Here is an 11995-nt window from a genome sequence, read left to right as displayed (position 1 = left end):
GGCTGCTCGCGTCACATGACAGGAAGGAAAGAAGAGCTCAGGGAATACAGGTCTCTTTCAAACGGTGGCAACGTCAAGTTTGGAAACAACTCTTTCGGCACCATAAAGGGATACGGAATGATAACTAATGGTGATTTTACTATAAGGAAGGTAGCTTATGTGGAAGGACTACAACACAACCTCATCAGTGTATCTCAGCTTGTTGGAGGTACAGGTCTCAAAGTCTCATTCGACGATGAAGGTTCTGAAATTATTGAGAAGAAGACGAAGAAAGTAATTCTCAAATCGGAGCGTAAGGGTGAAATGTTTCCTCTAAACCTTAAACCCATCAAAGGAAACCCAACTATATGCTTGTTATCAAAAGCTCAATCTGATGAAAGCTGGTTGTGGCACCGAAGACTCTCTCATCTCAACTTTAAAGATATCAACAAACTTGTCACTAGAGGTCATGTTCGAGGCCTTCCATTGCTCAAGTTCGACAGAGATCATTTGTGTGCTGCATGTGAAATGGGGAAGCAGAGTCGTCAAAGTCATCCATCTATAATTAACACAAAAGTTGTTGAACCACTCGAATTACTTCATATTGATTTGTGTGGTCCATCATCTATCGAAAGCATCGGTGGTAGCAAGTATATTCTTGTTATTGTTGATGACTTTTCACGATTTACATGGGTGTTCTTTCTAAACCTCAAATCTGAAGCGACTCATAAGCTGAAAGTGTTCATCAAGCAGATTGAAGTACAGCTCAAGAAGGTCGTTCGCAACATCAGAAGCGACAATGGTCTGGAATTCAAGAACAGGGAATTTGAAGAATTTCTAGCAGAAAAGGGAATAAGTCACAACTTCTCAGCTCCCTACACACCTCAACAGAACGGAATTGTCGAAAGACGAAACCGATCTTTGTGTGAAGCTGCCCGAACAATGCTAAGTTTCGCTTCCTTACCTCTTTATTTTTGGGCTGATGTTATTTCCGCTACTTGTTTTACACAGAACAGGTTTTATCTCAACAAACGATTCACGCTCACACCTTATGAGATTCTCAACAACAGAAAGCCCAATGTGAAATTTTTCCACGTGTTCGGTTCAAGGTGTTTTATTTTTAACTCAAAGGAACACCGCAACAAGTTCGATGTCAAAGCCGACGAGGGAATCTTTCTGGGCTACTCTCTCACTTCCAAAGCATACAGAGTTCTGAACAAGCGTTCGAGAAAAATCGAAGAGACTTATTACGTGACTTTCGACGATAGCTATGTCAAAAGGCTATAGGCCAAAGAAGACACAACTGGGGATATCTTTCCTCAAACTGGCCAAGTCACAGTCTCGATCGCTAATCTATATGAAAAGTTTCTGGAACTATTTGACGAACCAGAGAAAGCTACTCTCTCAGAAGTAGGCGCAGCAGACAACAAGGTAGACCATATGAAGCAAATTGTCGAAGAAGCTGACAGGAAAATGAACGAAGGAGGATCGAATTCTCACGAACCTCCATCAAACGATGCTTCAGTCGAGGGGGAGCCAAGCTCACATGTTGAGGGGGAGCCAAGCTCTACAACTGCTACCGAAAGTCCAACTGCAACCAAAAGTGCTTCTCCAACCGAAGGTGCATCAACGCCTGAAAGTCCAGCACCACAAGAACCCTCTGAACTTCAAGTTTCTCATAGCTCATCAATCGAGGGGGAGCATGGTGATATGTCACTTGACTACGAAAGCCAATCCGAGCCAGAGGAAATGATCAATGCTGAACTAGACCCAACCTTTGATCCAAACTATCCTCCTCTTAACAAATGGACCAGAGATCATCCTATCTCTCAAGTGGTTGGTGATGTCTCCGAAAAGGTTCAAGCGATGCAAGACGAACTGAACGAATTTGAAAGGAACAAAGTCTGGCGCCTCATTCCAACTCCTCCATATGCCTCGGTTGTTGGTTTCAAATGGGTCTTTAGGAATAAAATGGACAAGGAAGGGAATGTTATAAGGAACAAAGCTCGTCTAGTAGTAAAGGGATATTGTCAGGAGGAAGGGATTGATTATGAAGAAACTTTCGCTCCCGTAGCTAGGCTGGAATCTGTTAGAATATTTCTTGCTTACGCTGCCCATAAAAACTTTGAAGTTTTCCAAATAGACGTCAAGTGTGTATTTCTTAATGGAGAACTCGAAGAAACCGTGTATGTGGAGCAACCTCCTGGGTTCGTGAACGAAAAATATCCAAATCATTGCTACATTCTGGATAAAGCTGTGTATGGCCTCAAACAAGCTCCGAGAGCCTGGTATGAAACGCTAACTAAATTCTTAAAGATGTCTAAATTCAAACAAGGTTCGGTTGACCCAACCTTCTTTCGCAAAAAGGAAGGTAACCACCTTATGATAGTACAAATTTATGTCGATGACATCATCTTTGGCTCTACGAATCCCAGCCTAACAGTTGAATTCAGAAAGCTGATGGAGACTAAATTTGAAATGAGCTCAATGGGTCCTATTAACTTTTTCCTTGGTTTAAATATTAGACAGGGACCCAAAGGCATCTTTATCAATCAGGAAGCTTACACAAAGACTCTCCTAGCAAAGTTTGGTATGATGGGAGACTCCAAAGTCAAGGTCCCAATGGCATTCGGCACCAAGCTAACTCCATCTCTAGACAAACCGGCTGTTGATATCACGCTCTATCGTCAAATGATAGGCTCACTAATGTATCTTACTGCTAGCAGGCCTGACATCATGTTTTCTGTGTGTTATTGTGCTCGATTTCAGGCAAACCCACGCGAACCTCACATGCTTGCAGTGAAGAACATTTTACGCTATCTCAAGCGAACCACCTCCTTAGGTCTATGGTATCATTCCAACTCAGGCTTCTTCGTTCAAGCCTATTCAGATGCTGACCTTGGAGGATGTGGACTCGACAGAAAAAGCACCACTGGTGGCTGTCAATTCCTTGACGGGAAGTTGGTTAGCTGGCAATCCAAGAAACAAACGTGCGTGTCGTTGTCTACTGCCGAAGCAGAATACATAGCCGTTGCATCCTGCACCTCTCAAGTGATTTGGATCCAGAGTCAACTTCGAGACTATGGACTCAATATGAAGAAGATCCCATTATATTGTGACTCTGAAAGTGCAATTAGGATCTGTCATAACCCAGTGCAACACTCTAAAACCAAACACATAGCACTGAGGTATCACTTCATCAAAGATCACGTGGAAGATGGAAACGTCGAAGTACACTTTGTCAGAACCACTGATCAACTGGCTGACGTCTTTACCAAAGCTCTTCCTGAAGCATCATTCAACAGAATACTGCAAGGGCTAGGTATGATGGAATCAGAGTCAGTACCTCACAATATCTCTCAACCTCAAACGTAAGAAGCGAAATTGACCGAACGTTCAGGTTCGGTTAAATCATCTGACTCGCTCTTCACCACAAAGGTAGTTTTCTTGGTTGTATATTTCTTGTACACAGTTGTTTACCTTATTGTTAATAGTATTTTCTGATTCCATGTCTAAATTCCTTGGTTTTCTAAAATTTTCCAAAACCGAAACCTACCGAAGGTTCGGGTTCGGTTTTTCAAAATTTTCTTGAACCGAAACCAACCGAACGCTCGGGTTCGGTTTTTCAAAATTTTCTTGAACCGAAACCAACCGAACGCTCAGGTTCGGTTTTTCAAAATTTTCTTGAACCGAAACCAACCGAACGGTTTTTCAAAATTTTCTTGAACCGAAACCAACCGAAAGCTCGGGTTTGGTTTTTCAACTTTTTCCCAACCGAAACCAACCGAACGTTCGGGTTCGGTTTTTCAAAGTTTTCCAAAGTTTTTTTTCTTACTCTTTCCAAGTCTTATTTTTTTTTGCTTATTTTGTTATCTTTTAATTTTTTTTTATCCTTTTATTTTTTTATTATTATTTTTTTTATCAATTTCAAAAACTCCAAAAATATTTTTCTCTTTTAATTTTGTTTGTGTTCGTTCGTTTATGGGGATATAATTGTTGGATTACTTAAGTGTCCCTAGAAGCATGCTGCTGTATGTGTCCCAAGCCTCATAAGATTTTGAATAATAGCCTTCATGACCTGGTATAAACAAACCTTGTCTTCCCAATAAGGCTACCACATTTATTCTAATCGTGAGCTACCTCACTCTCTTCTCACATGAGTTCAGAGTTTTCTGCTTGGTCCTTCTTTTTGCAGCTGAGGTACTTTATTTTCTTACACCATCTCCATTACATTCGTTTCATCAACGTAACCCTTGAGACTCTCAGAAATTACCACTGAGGTTTATGGTTACACAACAGCTGTGTTTATGATCTTAGTTTTGTGCCACTACGGGCTGAGTGAAACCCAAAATTCAACACCAAATCTGTATTGACGGTGAACAATTAATTTGCTCAAGTTTTCACCAAAGAATTGACGGATGTACCTTCATGAAATCTCAAATTTTATTTTGTGTGATTCCTATGAAATTTTTAAACACCATAACATTTCTTCCCTTGGGATCCAGTTTTTAATTTTTTTTTTTTTCGAGATTTTATATTTTCCAAACCAATTTAAAATTAATTCCTACCTACTTGTTCAACAGACTACACCGGTCTCACAAGTACTTTGATCACTTTCTTTCTTATTTCAAGATTAGAATTGTTGCATCAAAGCGAAAGCCACCCTGCAGTAGCCTAATTAAAAGAAGCCTTTCAACATTTCTTAACAAGTGTTTGATCGTAATTCAACGGGAATCCACATTAACACTTTAAGGTCTCTCCTGACCTTGAAGGAAGAGATTCGTGCCTGGGATCATTTGTTTCGTGTCATTATTGACATCACATTTCTTCCTACAAAGAGTTGCTTTATTTCTTTTCCTTTTACACTCTTAGCACGAAAATCCTTGATTTTCCAAAAATCTGGTTCTAATAATTTCAGGCTGATTTATTGCATTGGTGGTTAATTATTAAGACGTGATCAGCAATCATCCACGTGGACAATTTATTCAAAAGATGCGATTCAAAAGATAAGACGAAGGGTTGATGACTCAGGCGGGAAACAAAAGGATTGTATTTCAACCGGTGGTAAAAAGGGGCGCGTGTGAATTTGAAACGCCCACTCTTTTACTGACATAATGGACGCGTGTGCGAATTTCAAGCGATTCCTCTCTGGCACTTAAAGGCGCGTGAGGATTTGAAACGGTTTGTTCTGAAACGGCGCTTGTTGGGCGGCGTGCTCCTAGGAATCTGACACTCTCTCTCCTACGTGATCATCGCATGCCTTAACTGTCACGCATCTGTCATTCCGGGAAACCTTTTCGTATTTCCATAGAAGATTTGGACAGATTTTTCTCTCTCCTTACAATCACTATAAAAGGCAGTCTCCACTCCCATTTACCTCTTTACTGCATCCGGATTTCCAAAAGAGCAAAAAAATTTCCCTAAAGCTTTCCTGTTCATCTTCTTCTTCCTACCTTCAACAATGGCAGAATCATCATCCGTCCATGCCACCTCACACATCCTTCCCATTCGTCCTCAACAGTGCTTGGTGATTGACCTAACACCTCAGGCGTATGATTCTTACATGTTTCCGATCATCGAGTGCCTGAAGTACTCGCAAATCGCTCCTGCACTATCTCGGGTTGAGTCTGTGCCCATGGTGCTCCTATCGCAGGTGTATGCGACTGCTCATTATGATAAAGCAGTCGACAGGGTGTTCTTCGAGGTGTCTGATCACAAGACCTCGATTTCAAGGCAACGATTTGGTACACTGCTAGGGTTTGCTGCTGACCCTTCACGAATCAATCCGGAGACGATTCCGGTGGGCCATCTTTACAACATGTTTTACAATATGGGGTACACGGAGGTGATCACCTCCGTCGCAAAATTCAAGAAATCCTGCTTGCCGCCGCAGTGGAACGGCATGTTCACAGTCCTCTTCAAGGGCTTATCTGAATGGAGCTCAGGATCCGATGGTTCTAGTCGACTGTTCTTGTCGATTCTGTATGGCGTCTACAACGGAGTCAATCTTGACTATGGGTTCGTTCTCTGGCAACAACTCATCCAGAGCCTCTCTTCTTCTTCATGACATTCTGAGGTGTCGTATGCCCGGTTCTGGACTCTCATCACAAAGTGGGCAATGGATAAGTTCGACGTCCCCACTGCTGCTGGTGCATCGATGTCTTCGGTTGGTACTTTTCATACCACGAAGATCATCGTCTCTGATGCATCCAAGTTTTCTTTCATTGGCTCTATTCCGGAGACAATGTACGGCGATGTTCCTTCTGACAGCAGGATCATCAGGACGATTAAGGAGTTCAAACAGTCAGGACCGAGGTAACTCACACAGGAAATGCTCAAGTCCATCCATGATGCTGACAAACCTGTTCATAGGGGTAAAAAGGCGGATAAAGGGAAGCAAGTCACCAAAGCTGCTAAAGGTCCTTCTCCCAGGAAGAGGAAACCAACCAAACCTGCAACATCCCCGCAGCCGAAGAGAAGGAAGACTCAACCGAGGCGAAAGCTTATCATCCCTTCCTCTTCGAGTGACTCAGAAGGCAAGAGTTCGGATTCGGACGGCTCTCAACGAGGCGAAACCCCTCCAAGAGGCAACACTCCACCCCGATCTCCTACCCCAGACATGGAAATCCATACTTCACCCATTCCTTCACCCACTCAAACAATCCCTACTTCCATTCCTACCATAACCCCCACTACCACTATTCCTCCAACCTCTTTCCCTATACCACCACCCATTTTCACTGATACAACTACAACAACAACTACAAAGGTTCCAACCAACGTATCTGATACGGGGGTTCATACCGATGCAACCGAAACACCACCTGTAACCGAAACCCCACCCGTAACCGAACCACCTCAAACCGAAACCCAACATACAACCGAACCTACCCACACTCAACCACCACCCGGAACTACCCCAACCAACACTCAACCTGAACCTACAAAAACCACCACACCCCCAGCTTCACCACCCCCACCATCTCCAGATCATGCCTCTGATGGAGATAACTGTTTCTTGGCGGTGAAAACATGACCTTCGATTCGGTCTACTTTAGTCTGTTTCAGGTTCAAAGCGATGAAGAGGACGATGCTCCAGTGACAAAGAAGCATCTTAAGGAGCTAAACGAGAAGGTTGACTTACTTCTTGCTTCTTCTTCCAACAACCAGTCCTCTATCTCTGAAGCCGCTCTTCAGAAGATTGTTGATGCCTTCTCCAGGGCTCAGCATGATTCTGTAGCTTCAGCCACAGCCGCCATAGACGCCTCTACAAAAGCCTGTGAGGCTGCGACCGCAAAAGTCGATAAACTATTCTCAGACGCTTCTTCCCTGTTGAAGTCCTTACAGGAGAGCGCTGATGCCACCAAGACAACTTTGGAACCAATCGTTCAGCAATTGGCAAAGTTTGTCTCAACGGAGTTACAGTCATTCGCTACACTTCGCCAATCAATCAGCGATGACAACTTGGCTCTTCGTGCCTCCATTGACGAGTGCCTCGCTAAGCTACAAGAGGATCTCGCAGCTGAAAATTCGTTAATGGACGTTCTGGCAAGTAAAAACACCGCCCTTAAGGTCAAGAGCACTCAGCTTTCAAGCTCTCAACAACAGCTTGAAGCTCTTCGATCCGAACGGGAGGTTATAAAAACTTGTGTTTCGGATGTACACGCTGCCCTATCTAACATCCTGGAAGCACACGATCCGATTCTCAACCATTCGGTGAGGCGAACCCTTGCTGAAAAACTTGCTCCTGCCCTGGACCTTCTCAGCAAAATTGAGGGCTTACCTAGTTTCGTGTCCGATCCGAAACAAGGGGGAGAAGGGAAGAAGTCCGGATCGAAACCACCTCCTTCCTCCAAAGCTACTCACACAACCGAACCACCTCCGATTGGTCAAACTTCGGGTTCGGGTGTGAAGGATAAAGGGAAGAACATAGTTGAGGAAGAAGATGAAGATGAAGATACATAAACCATTGCGGACATGTTGAAACGTAAAAACAGTCGCAATGTTGATGATGATATTTATCGTGTGGCGCGAGAGGCTGAAGAAGCCGAACGCAAGAAGAAAGAAGCCCACGATCTCCTTGAGAGCAGGAAGACTCTCTTCCCTGCCTGGACTCGGGAGCGAATGATTAAGGAGGCCATAGATACTCCTAGCATCCTATGGCTCGAGCCGGTGATCTCCTTCGACTGCTATAATTCTGTCGATTCGCAGTTCGACATGCCGTTGACTCGAAAGGCGTTTATCTTCCACGCCTTCTCCAATATTTTTGAAGTCCCTCATCCGAACCCTGAGGTTGATAGGGAGCTGATCGAATTCTATCTGAAGGCTGCTCGTCCTCAGTATCAAACATGGAGCGCCCAGAAGATAGTGAATGTTCGGGTATTGAAGCCTTATACCGAAGGAAGATTCATCAATGTTCGGTTCAAGGTGATTCGAGGGTCTGCAAGAACTGAACATCTTATATCCCTGGCAGATCTACCGAACCTAAATCCTCATGATTGGATCGTTTTGCATAACATCCTCTTGACGAATGAAGCTAAATATGGTCCGATTATAGACCATCTCAAAAGGATGTTAGTCTGTTACATCATGGAGGTAGCCCTAATGGATCAGGAGGTAGCCACTGTCTTCAAGAAGAAGCCGAAGATAGCTCCTATGGGATCGGCCAGTGATCTCAATCAAATGAAAATGGGCAAGATCGACCCGAGACGCAATTCGGTCATGTTCACTAGAGCAGAAGGACAGAAATGTCTCTTTGCTTTAGCTGACAAACATCTTTACACCACTGCTTGTCTAGAGCACATGTTGTCGATCATCCGAAGGTGTAAAGAGAATGCAGTAGACGATGTCAAATACTTCAACGACATAATCCAATGGTACATCAGGTTTAGATAGACGATACTGGCTCTTATCTCGCGTCTGTTTAATACCGTGAAGAAGAAAGTACCTGCTACCGCTGCTGGCCCAAGTAACAAGTGAAGATCTCGCTCCAATTGACGCAAAGGGGGAGATTGTTGGGTTAAAGATTCGTTTGAAGATTGCGTCATTGGGCTCGATTGTTAGTCCAGTTATTTTGTACTCCGGTTTGGGCCTGTCCAACCGAGAGCCTGTTAGGTTTATTATATAAGTATATGCTTGCATGCATAATGAGGTTAACGATCTAGATTACAAGATAGAGAATTACGATAGCTTTGATTTTCTTTATCGTTCTTGTAAACCTTCCAACCCTCTACAGTTGATGTTATTGATCGAGCTCTTCTGAGGGTTTAATTTTAATCATTCGACTCGTTTGATTCATTCTTGACTTGTTCTTTATTTTCGTGTTCTTGCTGTTTAATATTTATTTACCTGTTTAAGATCTAATCGATCTTCAAGATTAAGTTTTTAATCTCATCAATTTAATTATTGGCTTAGACACCTAATCCAACAGTCTCCTACTTGGATAAGTCTAAAACTAAATTATTGGTATAACTTCTAAATTAAACAACAAAGAGTGCTTCATTAGTAATTGTCGAACTCTGAAATAAACATACATTGGTCCTAAGATAAGTGATCCAATATTACTCTGTTCTACAAGATATCATACATACTTGAGACATGGATTAGAATCAATCTTATTGTCCAAAATTTTTGTTTCCTAATTTGCTGATTTGTGATGACGACATAAGACTTCAAATTGAACACATCAACTGAGTCTTGGTTAGGCCCAACACTATAAGTCAACACCAAATCACCGAGGGCCCAAAGATATCGCTTTTCCTGTTAGAGAAAAAAGAACGAATAAACTTTGACTATTATGCGTGTGTTCTTTACTCATCAAATCGTACATGACACTATGTTTTATAACATCATTTACTGATGCGTTTACGCAACACTAATGCACAACTGAGTTGTAAATTACAACTCATGTATCTCCGTTTCAAGAATATAAAATATTATCGTCTCAGAATTACTCGTGATATAATCCATGAAGTAATTCTCTAAACGTGGGTTTATCCAATATTTAAATCTCCATTTCTAAGTACTCATGAATGTTGCAGCAATACAATTACTATGTCTAACTCCCTTAGACAATCTACAATCCAATTAATGATAGTCTTAATTCACTACTTACTTCCAAAGTTTGAGCGACTGTGGAATTTGAATAATTTAATTATTCTGGAAATAAAACATGCAAAACGAAACACAAGAATAAATAATTGACAAAGGCAGTAAACAAACTTATAAATAATCTCTATATTTAATCACCAAAAGTCAATTACATTTATTTTGTTACAAGTTTCAAACTAATCATCCAACTACTAAAACTGATGTTATCTCTTAATCCAATGCTCCTAGCATGCTATCTATGCTTAATCCTACCCATAGCTTTTGTTAGAGGATCTGCAGGATTATCTTCTGACGGGACTCTTTTCACTATGAGATGACATTCTTTAACTCTATATCTGATAGATGATCTGAGAATATAAATAATAATATATTAATATAAAGTATAAGAAATTTGATTAACATTTGCATAATTCTTTTGGTAATGATCTTCTCATTCAGTGGCTGCTGCAATATTCTGATTATAATCTTGTAGTTGAATAAAAAAAATGATCACCAATATTAATTTCATCTATTTAATGACCTAAATTGTTCGGTGAAGTATGATCATCTTGTTCCATGTCTTGAACAAATAAAAGAATCACCAACATTAACTTCATTTGATGAACCAACAAAGTTATTTGTTGTACTATAATCATCCTCTTCATTGCCATAATAAAAGAAACCATTCCCAACAGAAAAATGATCTATAACATTAAAATAAAAAATCAAATATATATATATATATATATATATATATATATATATATATATATATATATATATATATAGGCATAGGTTATTCTTTTAAAACTAATTATTGTGTTATTGTATGCATAAATGTGGGCCAATCATTTTACTTATTTTAAAAAAGTGATTAATACATATTATTGAACAAAAAATAATTCAAAAATACCATCCAATTTAAGTAAAAGAGTATTTTAGTCAATTAATACATATTTAATAAAGGAAATTTGCATATTTTAAGGGATCATAGATTCTATTAATTTTAAAAATCCGATTTTTACTAATTATAAGGTCTTTAATTCGGACATTCTGACAGAATATGTTTGAGTATGTTCAAAAATAATAATATTCTAGAATAACAAATTTTCTTAATCATGACTTTAAAAATTTCTTGTAGAATAACAATTTCTCGAACCAGCAATTGAAGAATTAAAACAAAAATTACATTATTTCTTATAGAATATATGTAACAATTGTTAAGAATAACATTTATTGTTATAGAATAAAACTAAAAAACTTTCAAATCGGGAAAAAAAACATCAAAATCCAACAAATACACTAATCATTCTAAAAGAATAATGTTGCTAAGAAACATTTTTAATTTTGCTGACCGTTTTTCAAGCATCAACTTCTGTGAAAACAAATCCAATTGTAGTTTAGAATCCAACAACGCATTAGCAAATGATAAATAAAAAACTATATTCCTTTAGAAAAATAAGCGGAGTTGTTAACTGCACCAAAACCAATAACCAAAAATTGTAGAACATGTATAATCAATGAGAAAAATCCATATTCCTTTCCAACAGAATTAGAATTCGTGTTTCCATTCCAATAGAATTTAAATTCGTGATTCTACTCCGATAGAATTGGAATGGTATAAAATACACAAGCTGATTTAATGCTTCTAGAACATCAGAAGGGCATCTAGAAATGGATAAAATATATTGATAACTTTTCCTTTAATTTGACAGATTTTACCTTTTATGAATAAAATATATTGATCTAGAACTTCTATTACTTCTATTAGATAACTTTTAACCACTTGGACAAACTCGATTGGGTAATTCAAAATTTTAAATAAAATACTAAAAGTAGATATATTGTTCATCAAGTTTTTGACCTATGAAGAAATAACAGCAACCACAGCATACCCAGCAGAAATTGCACTAATGCTGACCAAGAA

This window comes from Lactuca sativa, chromosome 5 (assembly GCF_002870075.4).
Source record: "Lactuca sativa cultivar Salinas chromosome 5, Lsat_Salinas_v11, whole genome shotgun sequence".
Taxonomy (NCBI): domain Eukaryota; kingdom Viridiplantae; phylum Streptophyta; class Magnoliopsida; order Asterales; family Asteraceae; genus Lactuca; species Lactuca sativa.
The sequence above is the reverse complement of the archived record's forward strand: the minus strand, read 5'-3'. Positions refer to the sequence as shown.